This window comes from Sapajus apella, unplaced genomic scaffold (assembly GCF_009761245.1).
Source record: "Sapajus apella isolate SASKATOON/1434 unplaced genomic scaffold, GSC_monkey_1.0 scaffold91, whole genome shotgun sequence".
NCBI classification, from domain to species: domain Eukaryota; kingdom Metazoa; phylum Chordata; class Mammalia; order Primates; family Cebidae; genus Sapajus; species Sapajus apella.
Window position 1 is genome coordinate 881933 of NW_022437031.1, and position 20359 is coordinate 902291.

Consider the following 20359-nt stretch of genomic DNA (forward strand, 5'->3'; position numbering starts at 1 on the left):
CAATGGAACAGAACAGAGGCCTCAGAAGCAACACCACACATCTACAATCATCTGATGTTTGACAAACCTGAGAAAAACCAGCAATGGGGAAAGGATTCCCTATTTAATAAATGGTGTTGGGAAAACTGGCTAGCAATGTGCAGAAAGCAGAAACTGGACGCCTTTCTGACACCTTACACTAAAATTAACTCCAGATGGATTAAAGATCTAAACATAAGACCTAACACCATAAAAACCCTAGAAGAAAACCTAGGCAAAACCATTCAGGACATAGGCATAGGTGAGGACTTCATGGCTAAAACACCAAAAGCATTGGCAACAAAAGCCAAAATAGATAAATCAATAACAAAGAAAGAAGTAGAAATACCCTTTCTTCTGCTTGATCTATTCAGCTATTGAAACTTCTGGATGCTTCTTGAAGTTCTTGTGCTGTGTTTTTCAGCTCCATCAAGACATTTATCATCTGGAGATAACAGCTGCTGGACAGGATGTGGAGAAACAGGAACAGTTTTACACTGTTGGTGGGAATGCAAATTAGTGCAACCATTGTGGAAGACAATGTGGCTATTCCTCAAGGACCTTGAAGTAGGAATACCCAGCAATCCCTTTACTGGGTATATACCCAAAGAATTATAAATTGTTCTATTGTAAAGACACACACAAAAATATGTTCATTGCGGCACTGTTTACAATAGCAAACATCTGGAACCAATCCAAATGTCCATCAATGATAGACTGGATAAAGAAAATGTGGCACATACACAACATGGAATACTACGCAGCCACAAAAAATGATGAGTTTGTGTCCTTCATAGGGACATGGATGAATCTGAAAACCATCATTCTCAGCAAACTGACACAAGAACAGAAAACCAAACACCACATGTTCTCATTCATAGGTGGGTGTTGAACAATTAGAACACGTGAACACAGGGAGGGGAGTATCACATACTGCAGTCAGTTGGGTGGGGCTATGGGAGGGACAGTGGGTGGTGGGGAGAGTGGGGAGGGATAACAAGGGGAGAAATACCAGATATTGGTGATGGGGGTATGAAGGCAGCAAACCACCTTGCCGTGTTTGTACCTATGCAACAATCCTGCATGATCTGCACATGTGCCCCAGGACCTAAAGTACAATAAAAAATAATTGGGCAACAGATATGAGCAGTCACTTTTCAAAACAAGACGTTCATGTGACCCACAAACATATATTTTAAAAAAGCTCAACATCACAGATCATTAAAGAAATGCAAATCAAAACCACAATGAGATACCATCTCACCTCAGTGAGAATGGCAATTATTAAAAAGTCAAGAAACAACAAGTGCTGGAGGGGTTGCAGAGAAATAGAAACGCTTTTACATTGTTGATGGGAAGGTAAATTAATTCAACCATTATTGAAGATGGTGTGGCAATATCTCAAAGATCTAGAAAGGGATATACCATTTGACCCAGCAATCCCATTACTGGGTACATACCCAAAGGATTATAAATCATTCTATTACAAAGATACAGGCACATGTATGTTCACTGAAGGACTATTCACAATGTGAAAGACATGGAATCAATTCAAATGCCCATCAAAATCAATGCAGATGATAAAGAAAATGTGGTACATACACATCACTGAATACTGCAGCCATAAAAAAGATTAGAACATGTTATTTGCAGGGACATGGATGGAGCTGGAAGCCAGTATCCACTATAAACGAATGCAGGACGAGAATACCAAATACCGCATGTTCTTACTTATAAGTGGGAGCCGAACAATGAGAACACATGGAACAACAAACACTGGGGCCTACCAGAGGGTGGAGTGGGGAGGAAGAGCATTCAGAAAAATAGCTAATGCATGCTGGGCTCAATACCTAGGTGATGGATTTGATACATGCAGCAAACCATTATAGCAAAAGTTCTACCTATGTATCAAAACTGCAAATCCTATACATGTACTCACGAACTAAAAGTAAAAAGTTAATCCACTTCAATTAAGTAGGCTTTATCCCTGGAATGCATTATTGGTTGAACATACGTAAATCAATAAATGTGGTTCACTGCATAAACAGAACTAAAAACAAAAACGACATGATTATCTCAATAGATGCAGTAAAAGGCTTTCAATAAAACCCAGTATGCCTTTATGTTAAAAACCCTCAATAAAAAAACAAAAAAAGGCATTGAAGAAACATATTTCAAAATAATAAGAGCCATCTATGAAAAACCTACAGCCAAAGTCATAATGAATGGGCAAAAGCTGGAAGCAATTTCTCTGGAAAGCTGGAAAAAGACAAGGATGTCCTCTCTCACCACTTATATTTAACACAGTACTGGAAGTCCTAGGCAGAGCAATCAGTCAAGAAAAAGAAATAGAGGGTATCCAAATAGCAATAGAGGGAATCAAACTAACCCTGTTAGTAAACATTATGATTCTATTCCTAGAAATCTTTATAGTCTGTGTCCCAAAGCTCCTTGATCTGATACACAAAGTAAGTAAAGTTTCAACATACAAAAACAGTATGCAAAATCAGTAGAATTCCTATACATCAACAATATCTAAGCAGATAGCCAAATCAAGAATGTAATCCTATTCACAACAGCCACAAAAAGAAAAAAAAATCTAGAAATTCCACTAACCAAGGTGGCAAAAGACTTCTACAATGAGAACTACAAAACACTACTCAAAGAAACCAGAGATTTTAAAAACAAATGGAAAAATATTCACAGAATCAAAGTATTGTAAAATCCATATGGAACAACAACAACAAAAAAGACCTTGAATAGCCAAGGCAATCCTAAGCAAAAGAATAAGGCTGGTGGCACATTACCTGACTTCAAACTATACTACAAGGCTACCGTAATAAAAACAGCATGGCATTGGCACAGAAACAGATACATAGATCAATGGAACAGAATAGCCCAAAAATACTGCCATGCACCTATGATTATCTGATCTTTGAGAAAATACACAAGCATAAGAAATGTGGAAAGGACTTTATTCAATAGATGTTTATGAGACAACTGTCTAGCAATATGCAGAAGATTTAAACTGGACCCCTTACCTCAAGATGGATTAAAAATCTAAATGTATAACCCAATACTAGAAAAACTCTGAAAGGTAACCTAGGAAGTGCCATTCTGGACATAGGACCCAGCAAAGCCTTCATGACAAAGATGCCAAAAGCAACTGCAACAAAAACAAACAAACAAACAAAAAAATAAGATACCTAATTAAGTTAAAGAGTTTGTGCATAGAAAAATGAACTATCAACATAGCAAACAACCTACAGAATAGGAGAAAATATTTGCAAAGTATAATATCCAGCATCTATAATAATATCCAGCATCTATAAGAAACTTAAACAAATTTGCAAAAAAACAAATAACATTATTTAAAAAGTGGGCAAAGTACATGAGCAGACACTTTACAAAAGAAGACATTCATGTGGCTAACAAGCATATAAAAAATGCTCAATATCACTATCATTAGGAAAATGCTAATCGAAATCACAATGAGATACCATCTCACACCAGCTGGAATGGCTATATATATATATATATATATATATATTTTTTTTTTTACTATACTTTAAGTTCTGGGGTACATGTGCAGAAACTGCAGGTTTGTTACATGGGTATACACATGCCATGGTGCTTTGCTGCATACATCACTCCACCATCTACATTAGGTATTTCTCCTAATCCTATCCCTCCCCTAGTGTGCCACCCCACTGCTATCCTTGCCTAGTCCTGCACCTCCCAACAGGCCCCACTGTATGATGTTCCCCTCCCTGTGTCCATGTGGTCTCCTTGTTCAACACCCACTTATGAGTGAGAACATGCTGTGTTGAATGGCTATAATTAAATGTCAAAAAATAGCAGATGCTGGTAAGGTTGTGGAGAAAAGGAAACACTTATCCACTGCTGCTGGGAATGTAAACTAGTTCAGCCAGTGTGGAAAGCAGTTTGGAAATTTCTCAAAAAACTTGAAATAGAATTAGCATTTGACCCAACAATCACCATTATTTGGTACATATCCCCTCAAAACATAATTCACGCTACTAGAAAGACACATGTATGCATATGTTCACAGCAGCACTATTCACAATGGCAAAGACAAGAAATCAACCTAAATGCCCATCAGTACTAGACTGGATAAAGACAATGTTGTGTATGTACACCACGGAACACTGTGCAGCCATAAAAAAGAATGACATCATATCCTTTTCAGGAACATGGATGGATCTGAAGGCTGTTTTCCTAAGGAAACTAACACAGGAACAAGAAACCAAAAACTACATACTCTCACCTGTAAGTGGGAGCTAATCACTGAGTAGACATGGACACAAAAAAGGGAACAATAGACACTAAGGCCTACTTGTGGGTGGAGGGTGAAAGGAGGGTAAGTATTGAAAAACTACCTATTGTACCCAATAGGTATGCTTATTATCTGGGGGACAAAATAATTTGTACACCAAACCTCCGTGACATGTAATTTATGTATATAGCAAACTTGCACATGTACCCCTAAACCTAAAGTAAATGTTAAAAAAAGTTCTTCTTTCTGAATAATGCATGATGAGGAATTTTCAGATGAAGAAAATTCTACATTTTCCAAAAAGGGAAGGCCATATATATGTTCAGAAAACCTTTGGGTGGATTAGCCAAGACTAACCAGATTAACAATGTGAAACTGGTGAGTAGTATCCCATGATGAGTGTATTCATTGGTGCATGGTATAATCTGTTGAACATATTCTTTGTATTATTCTTTTTGGCTTTTCTGTAAATTTGAAATATTCCAAAACAAAAAAAAAATTAAAAAACAAGGTCCTTGCTCTTAACGTGATGTTTCTTGAGTAATTATTCTTGTCCTCAAACCCCATTAAATAGATATTAATACACAGGAATAATTTTAGTTCAGAGATAAATAGGAGATAACATCTGAAATATATTTTGAAAAATGGCTGAATTATCTTCATTTAACTGATCTGAGTAATGATTATTACTAATAACTCAATAATAATTACTATATCATGTTAAGTCAGTCTATAAAATTTATAGACAAAATATATTTGATTGGTGCTTTTCTAACATACAGTTCCTTTTGAAATACTATATAATTCTCTGGAATGATTTTTATTATTTCTATATTCATATATATATTAAGGCATATATATTTAAAATATTGGGTTTCAAAATTATTATAATGTGGCAATATCATTGCAGTATATTGTGTTAATGTTCCCAATTATTTGTTACCTCTCCCCATGAAAGGAGTATAGTTTCTTGCCCTGTGGATGTCAAGCTTGATATTGACATATGTCATGTTTAAGTTTTAAGAGACATTGCCTGATTCCATCATTTCTATTTTTATTCTACAAACAGCTTGTCTCAGACTGGGGGACTCCTCCAAACTAGATCCTGAAAAGAAAATGATACATGGAACACCTCCAGAGCTAAAAAGTAATGTGTGTAAAAAACAAATCTTTGTTGTTGTAAATCACTGAGCTTTTGGGCCTATTTGTTCTCAAAAGCACAAAATAACAAAAATGAATACCATAATACTAATCATGGAACACTTATTTTAGAATATATTTAGAAATTATGTATTACATTCATATTGAGAACTGAAAGAAATTCCAGATTATTCAAGTTTAGATTTAAAATACATAAAAATTATCTGCTTCATGTGTGGGCATGAGGGAGATTGTAAAGTCATACTTCAGGTTGAGATGACTAGAAAAAGACTTCATACCAAACTACACTTTTAAAATTATTATTAACATATCTCCCGTAATCCCCCAGCCCCCCCAAAAGCCCCAGGATGTAATGTTCCCCTCCCTGTGTCCATGTGTTATTGTTCAACTCCCACTTATGAGAACATGTGGTGTTTGGCTTTCTATTCCTGTGTGAGTTTTCTGAGAATGATGGCTTCCAGTTTCATCCATGTTCCTGCAAAGAACATGAATTCATCCTTCTTATGGTTACATATTGCCGTATTTTCTTTATGCAGTCTATCAATAATGAGCATTTGGGTTGGTTCCAAGTCTTTGCTATTGTGAATAGTGCTGCAATAAACATATGTGTACATGTGTCTTTACAGTAGAATGATTTATAATCCTTTGGGTATATACCCAGTAATTGGATTGCTGGATCAAATCGTATTTCCAGTTCTAGATCCTTGAGAAATTGCCACACTGTCTTCCACAATGGTTGAACTAATTTACACTCTCACCAACAGTGTAAAAGTGTTCATATTTCTCCACCTGCTCTCCAGCATCTGTTATTTCCTGACATTTTAATGATCACCATTCTAACTGGCATGAGATGGTATCTCATTGTGGTTTTGATTTGCATTTCTCTAATGACCAGTGATGATGAGCTTTCTTTTCATGTTTGTTGGCTGCACAAATGTGCTCTTTTGAAAAGTGTCTGTTCATATCCTTCTCCCACTTTTTGATAGGTTGTTTGCTTTTTTCTTGTAAATTTGTTTAAGTTCTTTGTAGATTCTGGATATTAGCCCTTTGGGTATATGTGTCCAGAAATATGTCCATTTCTTCTAGACTTTCTAGTTTATTTATGTAGAGGTGTTTACAGTATTCTCTGATGGTACAAACTATACTTTTGAGATATATACCTGTGAGGCATATGGGAATCATCAACTTAAAGGAATTGGAATATAGGGAGCTCAAATTTCACAATGAATTATTTGAAAAGACATATTAAAAACTATTCTGTGGGATATATGTAACTTGTAAATTGTCATAAATCCCTATCACTAGAAATGAATTTTGTTTTTCCACTTTAATGTGAAAGACCCTAATTTTTATGGCATGCTTTATCAAATCCTGCTTTGAGACAAATGGAATTAAAAGTAATGACAGTAATATTTGCTACATTAATAGTATGCTTGGGCCATTATAAGCAGGCCTAACAGCTATGAAAACCAACAACAATGTGCTGGCTACAAGGACTTCACAATTTGTAAAGGACAAAAATACAGTTTTTTAAACTTTATTTTTTCATTCTTAATTTTCATGGCACATGCCTATAACAAGATGCTAAAGGAATGAATCTTACTTAGAAGGAAATGTATTGAGTACATTTACATACTCTCAAAAAATGTCATGCCCAACTTTTAAAAATTGTATTTTAAATACAAAATAATACATAGTATAAAAATCAAATCATACCTAGATATACAAGGGGAAAAACTTAAAGTCTCATTTCAACTCCCTCTGATTTGAATCCTATCCCTCAGAGGCAACCACTTTTAAACTTTTGGAACATATTTATCTATCTGTCTGAACATACACACAAATAAATGAGCTTTATCCTACTTGAGTGATATCAGACTATACATTTGGTTCTATGACTTGCTTTCTTTACTAGTCAATATAACAGACATACTTCCATGTCACTACATTACTATTACTTATTCTTCCCTCATTCTCTTGCAACATTGTATAGTAATTGCAGTGGGAATATCTCCACAACGTATTTGACTATTTCCTGTTGGTGGGCATTTGGGTTATGTCACATATTTTTGCTTCTACCAACCATGCTGCAATGAACATACTTATACGTTATCAATGTAGAATATTATAAAAATATCTATCTCCTGGAAGTAATGGCTATTAAATCCCCAACAAGGTCCAGATAATTTTGTTTTCTTTCTTGAAAGGGACAAAAATGCAGACAGGCCTACATGAGCACTCTTCAGTAGCATATTAATGATGATGATGATGGTAATGAGGATGATAATGGTAACATATTTCCTGAATACTCACATGCCCGGCACTTTGCATTTATAAACTTATTTACTTGTCAAAAAAAAAACCTGTGAGGTAGGTGCTGCCATTTTTCCTCGATTCTAAGATTCACACCTTTTTAGATTTTTGAATTAGGGATGCTGAATTGGTAAGTATAATGCAAATGCTCCAAAATTTGAGAAAAAAAAATCCAAAACTCAAACAGTTCTGGTCCCAAGCATTTCAGATAAGGGATACTCAATCAGTATTTACTGGTTGTGACAGCATACAGTATTACTCACATTTCATAAGTGAGGAAACTAAGATTCAGAGAAGTACTCTATTTAACATCAAGCATCTAGTAAATGGCAATAATGGGACTGTCACCCGGGCAATCTGACTTGAGTTTGTACTTTCAACTCTTTTTCCTGAAGTGCCTGAAGTTATAGTAAGAAGGTAGAACAAATGTTGAGCACCAACCCCCCATGCATACACCAACACACATCAAAATGTAACCGTGATTATATATATCTAGAGGATTTATAGATGGTTTTTATTTACTTACACTCTTCTGCAATTTTCCAGTTTTCTACATTAAATTAGTTTTTTAACTTATTATAGGAAATCCTTAACTCATACAAAACTAGAGAGAATAATAATCACAAACTCCCCCATATACCCATTACTGAGCTTCACAGTTATTAATTCATCTATCCCTGGACCCATTAGGCAACACGGATTATTTCCAAGCAAATTTCATGCTTCATATAATTCCATATGTAAATATTTCTGAATTAATCTCTAAAGACAATAATTTCTAAAAACCATGATCCTATTATCACCAGTAAAAATTAATTAACAATAATTATTTAATATCATCACATAGCCAGTGTTCAGATATCCCCAATAGTCTCATTTTTAAATCTTTCAATGTTGAGATAACTTGTCTTAGATGAAAATTGCAAAAATTTTGTAAAAAATAGTGCAGAAATTTATTGAATATCCTTTTCTGCTTCTCCTAATATTATCTGTAGGATCATAATTTAAAATATTACTTAAATCAGGAAGTTAACATTGAAAGAGTACTGTTAACAAATCTACAGATCTTATTAGAATTTCACTAGTTTTCCCACTGCCCCAGGCTTGAAATCAACCGTGACTCCAAAAAGCCCTAATTCCTTTTATTGTAAAAAGAAAAAAAAAAATTAGAAACCTCAATCCAGGCATTAAGTATGATCAAAGATAATGTTATGCATTGTTTCTAGGTCCTCTCAGTGAACAAAGCTAGGAAATATATGTATGTATACACCCACACAAATATCCACATCTACATTTATTTCTATATATATATTAATATATACATATTTATATATTGATAGTGTTCTTACATTTATATTTATATATAGATACATATAACATATACATATACATATACACACACATTTATACTGATATCTCTGATTCTAATTCACATAGTTCATTTTAGCCTTCACCCTTTCCCTTGTTTGTAACCCCTTTCTTTAATAGTAAGAAGACTCTTATTACTCACAACATTTGCTCAGTCCTAATATGCCCATTATGTAATTATAAAATTGTTAACACACACCACTGTAGAAAACAACTTCCTTCACTAGAGTACAATTGCTGTGTACATTTATTATTGTCTTTAGCCTTACAATATGCATTCTTAATAGTATTTTCCACAGTTACTTAAGTTAGTTTAATTTTTTTTCTTCCCCACTCCCTTCAGTGTGGTTTTATTACTCACTTATAACATAGCTAGGTTCAATTGTAATTGCATTGGACTTTTGATTCTTCCCAAATCATGACTTACTTTAATTATTTATTTTTGGAGGGTATGTGAAACATTCTCATGGCTCTAAGTGTTACAGCTACACCAAAAAACTATATTCACAGAGCTGTTGCTCCCCCTGTTTTCTACCACCCCATTCTCATTCTCTCATTCTTTGCACCCCATACACACTAACTACTGGCAACCTCTCATTAAGTCTCTCGCTTCCTGTATGTCTTTTGCACATTAAGCAGATATATGTGTTTATTTTTACACCTCCTTTATCACATGAAGGGTAACATATTACAGATATCATTTCGCCTTCAACACTTTTAATTTAATGATATGTTCTAGATATCACTCCATATCAGCTCGTAATGATCTTCCATTTTCTTTTTTACAGCTACATGTCACTCTACTATATGAATGTGTCACAGTGTATATGGGTATTTATGTTGTTTCCAACATTTTGCAATTATAAACAATGCTGCATATTCACTGAATAACTATGTGCATATTCATTTTTGTATTGTTGAAAGTGTATCTACAGAGGTCACTGGCAAGATGGCCGAATATGAACAGCTCTGGTCGGCAGCTCCCAGCGAGACTGATGCAGAGGGCAGGTGATTTCTGCATTTTCAATTGAGGTACCTGGTTCGTATCATTGGGACTGGATGGACAGTGGGTGCAGCTCATGGAGGGCAAGCCAAAGCAGGGTGGAGTCGCCTCACCCAGGAAGTGCAAAGGGTCAGGGGATTTCTCTCCCCTAGCCAAGGGAAGCTGTGAGAGACTGTACTGGGTAGAATGTTGCATTCTGGCCCAGATACTGTGCTTTTCCCATGGTCTACACAAAGAACAGACCAGGAAATTCCCTTTGGTCCCTATGCCACCAGGGCCCTAGGTTTCAAGCACAAAACTGGGTAGCCATTTGGGCAAACACCAAGCTAGTGGCAGGACTTTGTTTTCATACCCCGGTAGCACTTGGAATGCCAGTGAGACAGAACCCTTCACTCCCCTGGAAAGGGGGCAGAAGCCAGGGAGCCAAGTGGTCTGGATCTGCTGGTCCCACCCCACAGAGAACAGCAAGCTAAAATTCACTGGCTTGAAATTCTCGCTACCAGCGCAGCAGTCTGAGGTCAACCTGGGATGGTCGATCTCAGTGGGGTGAGGCAGTTTTCCCGTCACACTGTAAACAATGCCACCAGAAAGTTCAAACTGGACGGAGCCCACCACAGCTCAGCAAGGCCTCTGTGGCCAGACTGTCTTTCTAAATTCCTCCTCTCTGGACAGTGCATCTCAGAAAAAAGGGCAGCAGTCCCAATGAGGGACTTATACATAAACCCCCCATCCCCCTGGGACAGAGCATGTATGGAAAGGGGTGGCTGTGAGCACAGCTTCAGCAGACTTGAACATCCCTGCCTGATGTCTCTGAAGAGAACAGTAGATCTCCCAGCACAGTGTTCAAACTGCTAAGGGACAGACTGCCTCTTCAAGTGGGACCTGACTCCATGTCTCCTGACTTGGAAACACTTCCCAGTAGGAGCTGAAAAATATCTCATACAGGAGAGCTCTGGCTGGCATCTGGTGGGTGCCCCTCTGGGATGAAGCTTCCAGAAGAAGGAAAAGGCAGCAATCATTGTGATCTGCAGCTTCTGCTGGTGATACCCAAGCAAACAGGGTCTGGTGTGGACCTCTAGCAAACTCCAGCAGATCTGCAGCAGAGGGGCCTGTTAGAAAGAAAACTAACAACCAGAAAGGAACAATATCCACCTCAACAAAAAAGACCTTCACTCAAGAGACCCCATCCGTAGGTCATCAACATCAAAGACCAAATGTAGATAAATGCACAACGATGAGAAACCAGTGCAAAAAGGCTGAAAATTGCAAAAAGGCTGAAAATTGCAAAAACCAGAATGCCTCTTCTCCTTCAAAGGATCACAGCTCCTTGACAGCAAGGGAATAAAACTGGAAGGAGAATGAGTTTGATGGACTAACAGAAGTAGGCTTCAGAAGGTGGATAATAAGAAACTCCTCTGACCTAAAGGAGCATGTTCTAACCTAATGCAGGAGAGATAAGAGCCTTGAAAAAGGTTAGACGAATTGCTAGCTGTAATAACCAGTTTAGAGAAGAAGAAAAATGACCTGATGGAGCTGAAAAACATGGCATGAGAACTTTGTGAAGCATATATAAGTATCAATAGCTGAATCAATCAAGCCGAAGAAAGGATATCAGAGATTGAAGATCAACTCAATAAAATAAAGTCAGAAGACAAGATTAGAGAACAAAGAGTGAAAATTAACGAACAAAGCCTCAAACACATAGGAAACTATGTGGAAAGACCAAACATATGTTTCACTGGTGTACCTAAAAGTGACGGGAAGAAGGAAACCAAGTTGGAAAACATTCTTGAAGATATATCCAGGAGAACTTGTCAACCTAGCAAGGCAGGGAAACATTCAAATTAAGGAAATACAGAGAACACCACAAATATACTCCTCAAGAAGAGCAACGCCAAGACACAATTGTCAGATTCACCAAGGTTGAAATGAAGGAAAAAATATTAAGGCAGCCATAGAGAAATGCCAGGTTACCCACAAAGGGAAGCCCATCAGATTAACAGTGGAACTCTCTGCAGAAACCCTAGAAGCCAGAAGAAAGTGGAGGCCAATAGTCAACATTCTTAAAGAAAAGAATTTTCAACTTGAAATTTCATATCCAGCCAAACTAAACCTCATAAGTAAAGGAGAAAAAGAGCTTTTACAGAAAAAAAAAATGCTAAGATGTTTTGTCTACAGCAGGCCTGCCTTACAAGGGCTTCTTAAAGAAGCACTAAATATGGAAAGGAACAACTAGTACCAGCCACTGCAAAAGCATACCAAATTGTAAATGCCATCAATGCTATGAAAAAACTGCATCAACTAATGGACAAAATAACCAGCTAGTATCATATGTCAGAATCAAATTCACACATAACAATATTAACCTTAAATGTAAATGGGTTGAATGCCCCAGTGAAAAGACACAGACTGGCAAATTGGATAAAAAGTCAAGATTCATCAGTGTGCTGTATTGAGGAGACCCATCTCACATGAAAAGACACACATAGGCTCAAACTAAAGAGATGGTGGAAGATTTACCAAGCAGATGGAAAGCAAAAAAAAAAAAAAAAAAAAAAAAAAACCAGGGGTTGGATTCCTACTCTCTGATAAAACAGACTTTAAATCAACAAAGATCAAAAGAGACAAAGAAGGGCATTACATAATGGTAAGAGGATCAATGCAACAAGAAGAGCTAACTATCCTAAATATATATGCACCCAGTACAAGAGCATCCAGATTCATAAAGCAATTTATTAGAGGCCAACAAAGAGACTTAGACTCCAACACAATAATAGTGGAAGACTTTTAACAGCCCACTGTCAACATTAGACAGATAAATGGGACAGAAAATTAACAAGGATATCCAGGACTTGAACTCAGATCTGGACCAAGCAGACCTAATAGACATCCACAGCACTTTCCACCCCAAATCAACAGAATATACATTCTTCTCAGCATCATATTGCACTTATTCTAAAATTGACCACATAATTGGAAGTAAAACATTCCTTAGCAAATGCAAAAGAATGGAAATCTTAACCAACAGTATCTCGGACTATAATGCAATCAAATTAAAACTCAAGATTAGGAAACTCACGCAAAATTGCACAACTACATGGAAAGTGAACAACCTGTTCCTATGAGACAGAAATAAAGATGTTCTTTGAAACCAATGAGAACACAGATACAATGCAAAAGAATCTCTCAGACACATTTAAAGCAGTGTGTAGAAGGCAATTTATTGCACTAAATGTACACAGGAGAAAGCAGGATAGATCTAAAATCGACACCCTAATATCACAATTAACATAACTAGAGAAGCAAGAGCAAACAAATTCAAAATCTCGCAAAACAAAAGAACTAACTAAGATGAGGAGAACTGAAGGAGATAGAGACAGGAAAAACCCTTCTAAATATCAGTGAATCCAGGAGCTGATTTTTTGAAAAGAACAACAAAATAGACCACTAGCCAGACTAAGAAAGAAGAAAAGAGAGAAGAATCAAATAGACACAATAAAACATGATGAAGTGGATATCATCACTGATCCCGCAGAAATACAAACTACCATCAGAAAATACTATAAACATGTCTATGCAAATAAACTAGAAAATCTAGAAGAAATAGATAAATTCCTGGACACATACACCCTCCCAAGATTGAAACAGGAAGAAGTTGAATCCCTGAGTAGACCAAAAACAAGCTCTGAAGTTGAGGCAGCAATTAACAGTCAACTAACCAAAAAAAGTCCAGGACCTGATGGATACACAGCTGAATTCTACCAGAGGTACAAAGAGAAGCTGGTACCATTTCTTCTGAAACTATTCCAAACTATAGAAAAAGAGGAAATCCCCCTAACTTATTTTATGAGGCCAGCATCATCCTGATACCAAAAGCTGCCAGGGACACAATAAAAAAAGATTTCAGGCCAATATCTCTGATGAACATCGACGTGAAAATCCTCAATAAAATATCAGTAAACCAAATCCAGCAGCACATCAAAGAGCTTATCCACCACAATCAAACCAGATTCATCCTGGGATGTAAGGCTGGTTCAACATATGCAAGTTAATAAACGTAAACCATCACATAAACAGAACCAATGGAAAAAAAACACATAATTATCGCAATAGATAAAGAAAAGGCCTTTGACAAAATTCAACAGCCCTTCATGCTAAAAACTCTCAATAAATTAGGTATTAATGGAATGTATCTCAAAATAATAAGAGCTATTTATGACAAACCCACAGCTAATACCATACTGAAGGGACAACAACTGGAAGCATTCCTTTGAAAACCAGCACAAGACAAGGATGCCCTCTCTCACCATTCCGATTCAACATATTATTGGAAGTTCTGGCCAGGGCAATCGGGCAAGAGAAAGAAATAAAAGGTATTCAATTAGGAAATGAGAAAGTCGAATTGCCTCTGTTTACAGATAACGTGATTGTATATTTAGAAAACCCCATCATCTCAGCTCCAAATCTCCTTAACCTGATAAGCAACTTAAGCAAAATTTAAGGATACAAAATCAATGTGCAAAAATCACAAGCATTCCTATACACCAATAACAGACAAAGAGCCAAATCATGAGTGAACTCCCATTCACAATTGCTACAAAGAGAATAAAATACCTAGAAATACAACTTATAAAGGATCTGAAGGACCTCTTCAGGGAGAACTACAAACCACTGCTCAAGGAAATAAGAAATGACACAAACAAATGAAAAAAATTCCATGCTCATAAATAGAAAGAATGATTATTGTGAAAATGCCATACTGCTCAAAGTAATTTACAGATTCAATGCAATCCCCATCAAGCTACCACTGACTTTCTTCACAGAATTGGAAAATCTACTTTAAATTTCGTATGGAACCAAAAAAGAGCCTGCATAGAGAAGACAATCCTAAGCAAAAAGAACAAAGCGAGAGGCATCACGCTACCTGATTTCAAACTATATTATAAGGCTACAGTAACCAAAACAACATGGCACTGGTATCAAAACAGAGATATAGACCAATGGAACAGAAGAGTGAACAGAGAACAGAGACCTCAGAAATAACACCACACATCTACAACCATCTGATCTTTTACAGACCAGATAAAAACAAGCCTTGGGAAAGGATTCCCTATTTAATGAATGGTGTTGGGAAAATTGGCTAGCCATATGCAGAAAGCTGAAACTGGACCCCTTCCTTACAACTTATACAAAAATTATCTCAAGATGGATTACAAACTTAAACATAAGACCTAAAATCATAAAATAACTAGAAGAAAACCTAGACAATACCATTCAGGACATAGGCATGGGCAAAGACTTCATGACTAAAACACCAAAAGCAATGGCAACAAAAGCCAAAATTGACAAATGGTATCTAATTAAACTGAAGAGCTTCTGCATAGCAAAAGAGACTATTATCAGTGTGGACAGGCAACCTACAGAATGTGAGAAAATTTTTGCACTATATCCATCTGACAAAGGCTAATATCTAGAATCTACAAAGAAACAAATTTACAAGAAAAAAAAAACCCATCAAAAGTGGGCAAAGGATATGAACATTTGTTAAAAAAGGACATTTATGCAGTCAACAAATGTAGGAAAACAAGGTTTGATTTGCATTTGTCATTACTGGTCATTAGAGAAATGCAAATCAAAACCACATTGAGATACCATCTCACGCCAGTAAAAATGATGATCATTAAAAAGTCAGGAGACAACAAATGCTGGAGAGGATGTAGAGAAATCGGAATGCTTTTACACTGATGGTGGGAGTGTAAATTACTTCAACCATTGTGGAAGACAGTGTGGCAATTCCTCAAGGATCTAGAACTAGAAATACCACTTGACCTAGTAATCCCATTACTGGGTATATACCCAAAGGATTATAAATCACTCTGCTATAAAGACACATGCACCTGTATGTTTATTGTGGCACTGTTCACAATAGCAAAGACTTGGAATCAACCCAAATGCTCATCAATGATAGACTGGTTAAAGAAAATGTGGCATATATACACCATGGAATACTATGCAGCCATAAAAAAGGATGAGTTCATGTCCTTTGCAGGGACATGGATGAAGTTGGAAACCATAATACCAAGCAAACTAACACAAGAACAGAAAACCAAACACCACATGTTCTCACTCATAATTGGGAGTTGAACAATGAGAACAAGCGGACACAGGGAGGGGATCATCACACACCGAGGCCTGTCGAAGGTTGGGAGACAAGGAGAGTGATAGTATTAGGAGAAATACCTAATGTAGATGACAGGTTGATGGGTGCATCAAACCACCATGGCACGGGTTTACCTATGTAACAAACTTGTATATTCTGCACATATACCCCAGAACTTAAAGTACATATATATATAAAAAGAAAGTATATCTACAGGAAAAATTTTTAGAAATGGGATTGGTAAGCCAAAAGATAAAACCACATTATTGTTAGTCATAGATATGATAGATACAGAAATAAATGTAGATGTGGATATTTTTGTGGGTGTATACTCATGTATGTTTCTTAGCTTTATTCACTTAGAGGACCAAGAAGCAATGCTTTCGAAAGCATTATACTAGCTTACATTGCCACCAGCAATGTCTTATCTGTCTTTAACAATATGCTTGCTTAAATCAGGATACAGATAAGCTTTTATACATTGCAAGTGGTTGATACGCTTCTTAATTCTCTTTTAATCTGTAGATGTGCTGAACTACCTCAATCCCTGTCTTTTTATTTAAATGTATTTGTCTAAAAATCCATATCTGCCTTGCAGAGTTTCCAACAGGCTGGATTTTTCTGACTGGATCCAATGATGTCATTTGTCATGTAATTCTGTACTTTGCATTTCCCATAAATTATTAAATTTAGAGACTTGACAAGATTTCAATGAACTTTTTGGTAAGAATATTTCATAAAAGGTATTGTGTACCTCACTAAAAGGCACCTTGTGACTGACAACCTAGAATGTTTTTAAACAGTTTATTATATACCTTACAGATGTATTTTTAAGATGAAGAAAAGTGTAAAGAAAAACATTTTCTATGTGTGCCACCACATATATGCTACCTCAAAAATAAGTTACTATTATATTTCATCTGATAATATGTAGTAAACCAGGTAAGTTTTTTCTAATACTACAATTCACTGCATAAAACACTGAAGCCCATAAATAACATCATTGGGTACATTGCTGTTTCTTGCCCTTACTTTTCTAATAGATCTCTATGCTAGTTGTTGAACAGATAGTTGCACTCCCAGGTTTATTGCAGCACTATACATGATACCTAAGATAGGTAATAAACCTAGATGTTCATCAATGAATAAATGGATATAGATAATATGGTATATACATACAATGAAATGTTATTGAGCCACAAAAAATCATGGAATCCTGTCATTTGCAACAGCATAGCTGGAACTGGAGGACATTATATTAAGTGAAATAAGCCAAGCAAACAGAGACAAATGTCACATGTTTTCACACACATATGGAAACTAAAATAATTCACCTATGGAGGTAATGAATAGAATGGTGGCTACCAGAGGCTAGGAATGGTAGTTGGGTGGGGGGGATAAAGACAGGTGGTTACTGGGAACAAAAATACAGTTAGATAGAAGGAAGATCTAGTCTAGTGTTCAGTAGTACAATAGGGCCGCTATAGTTAACAATAATTTATTGTATATTTCAAAATAAGCAGTAGGTTGGAATGCTCCCAACACAGACAAAAAAATAGTTGTTTGAAGTGATGGATATCCCAGTTACCCAGATTTTATCATTGTTCATTGCATGCTTGTATCAAAATGTCAAACTTTCCTCATAAATACATACAACTATTAGGTATACATAAAAATCAAAATCATGCCATGCGTGGTTGCTCACGCCTATAATCCCAGCACTTTGGGAAGCAGATGCGGGCGGATCACAAAGTTGGTGCTCGAGACCAGCCTGACCAACATGGTGAAACCCCGTTTCTACAAAAAATACAAAAAAAAAAAAATTAGCCAGGCATGGTGGTGCGTGTCTGGTGCCTGTAATCCCAGCTACTCAGGAGGCTGAGGCAGGAGAGTCACTTGAACCCAGGAGGTGGAGGCTGCAGTGAGCTGAGATCCCGTCACTGCACTCCAGCCTGGGCGACAGTGAGACTTTGTCTCAAAAAAACAAAAAAAATCAAAATTAAAAAAATAAAAATATATATGCTAGTTATGCTTTTCAATTTAGGCCAAAGTCATCTCTTTTATGACAGGAAGATGGGAAAGGAGTGCAATCGTTGAAAGTTAATTTGTTCAAACCCTTTACACAGCTTCCTCATCCATGCCTCACAATATCCTGAGAATTAGGTAGCCACTATTCCCATTTTATAACTGATAAAATAGAAGTATTGCTGGGCCTGGCATGGTGGCTCATGCCACTTAATCACAACACTTTGGGAGGCCAATGCAGATGGATCACTTGAGCTCAGAATTTTGAGACCAGCCTTGGCAGCATGGTGAAATCTCGTCTCTAGAAAAATATACAAAAATTAGTCAGGTGTGGTGGCAGATGCTGTGGTCCCAGCTACTCAGGAGGCTGAGGTGGTAGGATTGTTTGAGCCCAGGTGGCAGAGGTTGAAGTGAACAGAGATTGTGCCACTGCACGTCAGCCTGGGCAACACAGTGAGACCTTGCCTCAAAAATAGTGAAATAAGTTTTCCAAAGTAATTCATTAAATAATTCATAGAGCAAGGAAATGCATTACAATGTCCATTAACATAAATACATGTATTATAAACTGAAACAACCAAAGCGGTCATTCATAAAATTGGCAAATAAATTGTGGTATAACTACACATTAGAAACAATACATCAGGGAAAATAAATTAACTGTTATTAAAAGTAATCAACATAGATAAAGCTAACAACCATATTTTGACCAAAAACAAGTTGAGAATATATACAGCATACCACTTCTATTTTAAAGGAAGTAAAATGATACTATATATTTCTGAGATATAAATGTACATGTGGGTTGAATTTTTCTTTACAGCCTTGTGTTTTGCTTAACATATAACTTTAAAAAAGAAAGTAAATGGTATCTGGAGTACAAAAATTAATGTTGAAATAAATGTACATGAATCTATAAGATAAAAAAGATAGAAAGTTGGGGAAGGATGGTGAGAAGGAAAGCCGAAGAGGGGAGGAAAAACAAATGCTACAATTCCACTACCCAGATTTTTCCATTGCTAGTTATTTTGTTCATAATTTCCTATTTTTTCTGTTCATATAGAAGTATGTCATATAGAAGTATGTATGAACATATACTGTAAAGAAGCATTTGACAATATTATGACTACTACTAGAAAACCTATTTTGTAACTTATTTTGCAGGCACCAAATCAGTGCCATTTAAAAGGGCTGTATTCTATCCAATCATATTGTTATACCACAGTTTATTTTACCAATTCACTATTGATGAGCATTTAGATTATTTCCAAAGTTTTCTATTACAAGTAATGCTGCAATTGACACATTATGTGCATTTGTGCATGCCTGTATTTTCAGCAGTAATTGTGTTGAAAAAAATTCCTAAGGGTAGAATTTCTAGGTCAAAGTGTGACAGGTTTTCAAGTTTGTTACATATGCCAAATAGCCTAACAATAAATGACTATACTAATTTACACACTTACCAATACTGTAATTGAGTGCTAGTTTCCCCAAACTCTGCACAACACTGGGCATGAACAATCTTTTTTATCCCCTTGTCAATCATAATCTGCTATTCTGTTTTCTCATGTGCATTTATTAGTGAAGCTGAGACACTTTTTTAACGTTTACTCACCATGCTTGAATAGCTTATTCTGATTTTTTGCCTTTTTTTAACGTTTTTGAAATTTTAATTATTATGGATACATAAGAATTGTACATATTTATGGGGTACATGTGATATTTTGATAAGAACATACAACGTGTAATAATCAAATCTCAGTGGTTCATATATTCATCACCTCAAACATTTATCCTTTCTTTGTGTTAGAATCATTCAAATTCTGCCTTTAATTACTTTGAAATATATCATATATTGTTGTTAACTATAGTTGTTCTGCTACGCTACCAAACACGAAATCACAAATACCAGGAAAGTTAACAGAGAACTGGATCAGGAGCCAAAATGTTTACATTCAAATTAAGGATCTGGAGCAATGAAAATGTGTAACCAGGAAAAGAAAGAGCCAGAATA

At 36.1% G+C, this 20359-nt stretch overlaps 1 long non-coding RNA gene across 1 annotated transcript in view; it reads right to left on the reverse strand.

Annotated features, from left to right (window-relative positions):
* LOC116535007 overlaps positions 1–20359 on the reverse strand; it is a 111804-nt gene that overhangs the window by 90909 nt on the left and 536 nt on the right. The gene's annotated exons all lie outside the window — the stretch shown is intronic.